Raw genomic sequence first — 5,558 nt, 5'->3', positions numbered from 1 at the left:
GGTGGTCTGTGGCTGTAATTTTGAATGTATTCAATTCCTAGGTGTTCTGCTAGAAAGGAAGAAAACTGTTACAGTACAGCTTTGGCTAAATATTGTGTTGTGGGGAGGGAGAATTTTTTTTGGGATATGTTAAATGCTAAAATAAAGGACTGACTTTTAAAAGCTGTAAAGTTACTGAATTGCCACTGAACTTTATATTTGAATTTATGAGAGATTAATTTTCCTAGTCAGAAAGTAGCCCCATGCATGCCTGCTATGCCAATTCTTGGGATAGGAACAAGACCCATTTCAATGTCATTCAATGGAATTGTCTTTAGTTAACGGGCATTAAGTTGAATACCAAAAAGCACAGTACTGGCCATGGCTTGAGTTGCTGGTCAGTCAACTTTATTGGGCTCAATTGGCTGTGCTTTCTTACTTCCTCTATTAGATGGAACACTTCAGAAACAAGGTCTTTGGTGATTTGAGGAAATTCTGGTCTTTATTTCCTTACTTTGAATGGTACCCTCTGCCAGCAAGCTGATCAAGGAGAATAATTTTCTGTGGCCTTCAGACTCAAACAGAATGAGTATGTAATTTTGAAAGATCTACAAAGCAATGAAAACTGAAAAGTTCACAAAATTCTTATGCTATCAGTGATCTTCCGGGCTTTACAGCAACATCTTTGACGCTAATTTGTGCCAAGCCAAGTCTGTGATTATGATGTGGGAAGAACTGAAGAGTTTTCAGTAAGTGTGATGAGAATGTGGTTATAGCAAACACTTCAACTGATTGGGTGGGGTGATGTTCAGAAGGATTTGAACACAAAACGTATTTATCTCGTAGCATGATAGTAAATCTCTCACTTTTTCGAATGCATTATTTGCCACTAGGTTTGACCTCAGTATGTGTTTTTATATTTCCCCATAAGGCGTTGATCATACTTGATTTTTATCTCATTTCATTTGAACTTCCTTTGGTGAGTTTTGTTTTTGATCCAAAGGAAAATAGGTAAACATTTTTACTAGCTTCAAAGTGACAACCTGGACCTTTTAATTACTACTTGTGGGTATAGTTTATAGCTGTAATCAGTTCCTTTTCGGTGAGTGGAGGCTGGAGCTCCGGATCTAAATTCTAGGTTGACATTCAGCAGGGTATTTGCATCTTTTAACCTGCACCTAAATATCCGGAAATCTCTCTTAACCGGCAAAATTCAGGAGTAGGTTCAGGTAAGTTTTACTGTATATTAGTGGACGTGCAACAGGGACTCCTGCACCTGTGGCCGTGTATGGGGCTCTTGTACCTTGGTGAGTATACCTCTCTGTAATCCGGACTTTTTGATCAACCGGCACCACGTCGGAGCCGGATAAAAGAGTTTCCTGTATAGCAGACCACTCAATTGGCTGGTAAAAACTGGTAGCATCTGTTGTGTATGTACCTTTAAGGGAAGAACTGGTTTTAGACTGCAGTACCGGCAGTGACCACCCCTGTATAAAAGGCCCTAGCAGGCTTCTGTATTTCAGTCTGACGTTACCCTCCTGTTCAGTAAAGTACCTGTTAAACTGTTCTCCCGAAGTCCGTGTATTATTGAGGCGCGGACTTTACAGTGGCGACGAGTAAGTTCGAACTCTCCTGCAGTGTTGCATCAGCTCATGGGGATCTCACCCTGAGAGGAGGTTTCTTGGAGGTCGTAGTCTGAGCAACGGGCGTCGACCGCGGGCAACCGCCCAAAGGATTCATCGGTGTTCGGAGAATTGCGGGAGAGGCTGTGGAGAGCTGTGCTTGGCTCCCCAGTTAAGGTGTTCCAGCAAATCGTGCTGGTAGCAGGTAGTGCGCTGACCCTTCCGGACTGCGGCGGGCTCAAGCTCGATCGAGCGGCTCTACAAAATGGGCCGCGCAGTGTCGCCAGGAAAAGAAAACGAGAGAGGGTGGAGCGCACAGGGCGCGGTCGGTGCTCAAGAACCGGGCAGCGGAGAGAAAATAAATGGGAAGGAAAGCGAGACGCACCGTCGCCGCAATTACCCTGTAGAACGCTAGGAGCAGCGTGGCAGCAAGGGGAAGAAGGAAAAGCACGGGAGGCGCCATTTTATTCCATTGGGGAAGAAGAAAAAGCGCGGGAGGCGCCATTTTAAATCACCCAAGATGCCGAAAAGTGGCAGTATCACTGCTTTCGACAACGAGGTAGAAGACTGGACCACGTATGTGGAAAGAATTGAAGTGTACTGCAAGGCAAATGAGGTGGCTGATGGAAAGAGGGCGTCGGTATTATTGAATTTGATGGGCGCGAGTACGTACGGCCTATTGCGGAATTTAATTACCCCAGCTAAACCAATGGAGAAAAGTTTTGAGGAGATTGTTAATATCTTACAGGAACACTTAAACCCTACACCGCTGCTGATAGCAGAAAGATTCAAGTTCCATAAAAGAAACCAGCACAAAGATGAGAGCAATGCTGACTATCTTACGGAACTACACAAGTTATCGAAGCACTGCAAGTTCGGAGCCGGACTGGCAGACACCTTACGGGATAAGTTTGTTTGCGGGCTCCAGAGTGAAGGAACCCAGAAACGACTACTTTCGAAAAAGGACCTGACTCTAGAACAGGCTTTCAGCGTGGCAGTATCCTACGAAGCAGCAGCACGGGGAGCTGCAGAAATACAACAGAAACCACAAGAATACAGCGCTAACGAAATGGCGTATGGAGCAGAAAAGTGCTATTGCTGCGGCAGAACAACCCATGAGCAGAAGGACTGCTGGTTTAAGGACAAAGTATGCAGGCAATGCGGAAAAATGGGACATCTAGCAAGAGTCTGCAGGTCTGGAAAGAAAACCAACATGACAAGAACTACTAAGGAACAGTACAAGAAAGTAAAGAAACTGACAGACAGTAGTTCAGAAGATCAGGAGAGTGATAAGGACTCCGGGAGCAGGAGACTAAGTTGTCTAAAGTTACACAACGTGATCGCAAAGGAGGATCACCGAACCATTTGGGTCACCCTCATGATAGCAGGGTCCCCAGTAAAGGTGGAATTGGACACAGGATCAGCCCTAACTGTCATGAATCGACGAGACTATAAGCGGCTATTCTCACACATACCCTTAAAGGACACGTCCATTGTATTGAAGACATACACGGGGCAAAAGGTCTACCCCAGAGGAAAAATAAGGGTGCCAGTTAAATATAACAGCAAGGAAACACAAACTATATATGTATACACTACGAGATGGAGGACCACCATTATTTGGACGTGAATGGATCCGAAAAATACAATTGGATTGGCATTCCATTCAGGTGCTAACTATGACTGACAAAAAGGATGATGACGTCGCACCTGGACGTCTGTCACAAATTCTATCTGACGCGGAAGAGGTGTTCCAACAAGGACTTGGGACTCTAAAAGGAGTAAAGGCAACCATAAAGATTGAAGATAACGCAAACCCAAAATTTTTTACGGCCATACGCGATCCGCCCAGCTGTTGAAGCTGAACTGGAGAGTCTGGAGCGTTCGGGTGTGCTGTCCAAGGTGGACTGGAGCAAGTGGGCCACACCCATCGTTCCTGTAATGAAGAAAGCATTGAGCAGCACGCCTGGGAAGCCGAAGAAGGTTCGCATCTGTGGGGACTTCAAGGTGACTGTGAACCCAGTCCTGCACACAGTACAATATCCACTTCCGCGGATAGAAGATATTTTCGCCTCACTATCTGGAGGGAAACATTTGACCAAGATTGATCTGGCCCAAGCATATCTACAAATGGAGGTGGAAGAAGCATCTAGGAAATACCTCACGATAAACACTCACAAAGGCCTTTACCAGTACAATCGACTGGTATTCGGGGTAGCATCAGCCCCGGCTATTTGGCAGAGGGCGATGGAACAAGTCCTGCAAGGGATCCCGGGGACCCAGTGTTATTTGGACGACATCCTGGTTACGGGCGAAAATGACAGTGAACACCTTGCCAACCTGGAGCAGGTGCTCACGAGATTACAGGAATATGGGCTACGAGCCAACCGCCCCAAATGCGAGTTCTTCAGGAGACAAATCTCGTATTGTGGCCACATGATTGATGAGGAAGGGTTGCATAAGTCGCCGGACAAGATTGAGGCTGTAGTCAAGGCTCCAGCACCGGAAAATGTGTCGCAACTGAGGTCGTTTCTCAGGTTGGTGAACTACTACCATAAGTTTTTGCCGAATTTATCTATAATTCTGCACCCACTGAACGCCCTGCTGCAAACTAGAGTAACATGGAAATGGAGTGATGAGTGTAAGCGTGCCTTTCAGGAATGTAAATGCCTAATCACTTCAAAAGAAGTATTGGCCCACTACAACCCAACACTACCGATTCGGTTGGCATGTGATGTGTCACCTTGCGGCATTGGAGCGGTGCTGTCACACAAATTCCTTGACGGTTCAGAGAGGCCAATAGCCCTTGCGTCACGCTTGCTAACCTCAGCCGAGCGTAACTACGCCCAGATTGACAGGGAGGCCCTCAGCCTGGTGTGGGGGGTGAAGAAGTTCAATCACTATCTGCACGGGCAGAAATTCACCCTACTGACTGATCATCAGCCCCTGGTCTCCATTTTTAACCCAAAGAAGGGCGTTCCGGTGATGACGGCGCAACGGCTGCAAAGATGGTCACTTTTTCTAGGGGCACATCAGTACGACATAGAGTACAAGGGTATGAAACAGCATGGAAACGCTGATGGGCTGTCGCGCCTACCGTTGCCTACGGTAGAAGAAGCACCTGCAGTGGACCCTGTTGAGATATTCCATGCGACCATAGTCGAATGTTTGCCTGTTACAAACTCAAGTATAGAGAAGGAAACCCGAAATGACCCGACACACTCTCGGGTCTATGATTTAACGGTGAAGGGATGGCCAGCATATGGCGACTCACTGTTGCCAGCATTCTCGCCAAGGAGAGAACAGCTGTCAGTGTGCCGGGGAACCTTGATGTATGGATCCCGAGTGGTAATTCCACCCAAGTTGAGAGATAGAGTGCTCAATGAGCTTCATGAGGGTCATCTGGGAGGGGTAAAAATGAAGAGCCTAGCCAGGGCATTTGTGTGGTGGCCGGGAATCGATAAAGAAATCGAGGATATGACCGAGATGCACAGGATGCCAGAAGGTCCAAAACGCTCCACCACAGGCCCCGCTACGTCCATGGGAGTGGCCCTCATCTCCATGGCAACGGCCCTCATCTCCATGGCAACGGGTACATATTGATTTTGCTGGTCCATTTATGGACTCAATGTTTCTAATCGCTGTGGACGCCCATTCGAAATGGCCAGAGGTCATTAAAATGTCGTCCACCACCATGGAGAAAACTATTGCAGTCCTAAGGACCATCTTCGCCAGGAATGGGTTGCCAGAACAGATTTGCTCCGACAATGGGCCACAATTTGTGTTTGAGGATTTCTGGAGGTTCCTGAGCAATAATGGGGTGAAACATTACACATCTGCCCCATATCATCCAGCCACAAATGGATTGGCTGAGAGGTTTGTTCAGACCTTTAAAAAGGCCATAAAGGCAATGTATAATGACGACATACCACTACAACACAAGGTGGATAATTTCTT

Source organism: Somniosus microcephalus, chromosome 21 (assembly GCF_052327205.1).
Source record: "Somniosus microcephalus isolate GS21.2 chromosome 21, FLI_Smic_1.0, whole genome shotgun sequence".
Classification (NCBI taxonomy): domain Eukaryota; kingdom Metazoa; phylum Chordata; class Chondrichthyes; order Squaliformes; family Somniosidae; genus Somniosus; species Somniosus microcephalus.
This window is presented reverse-complemented; position numbering follows the sequence as displayed.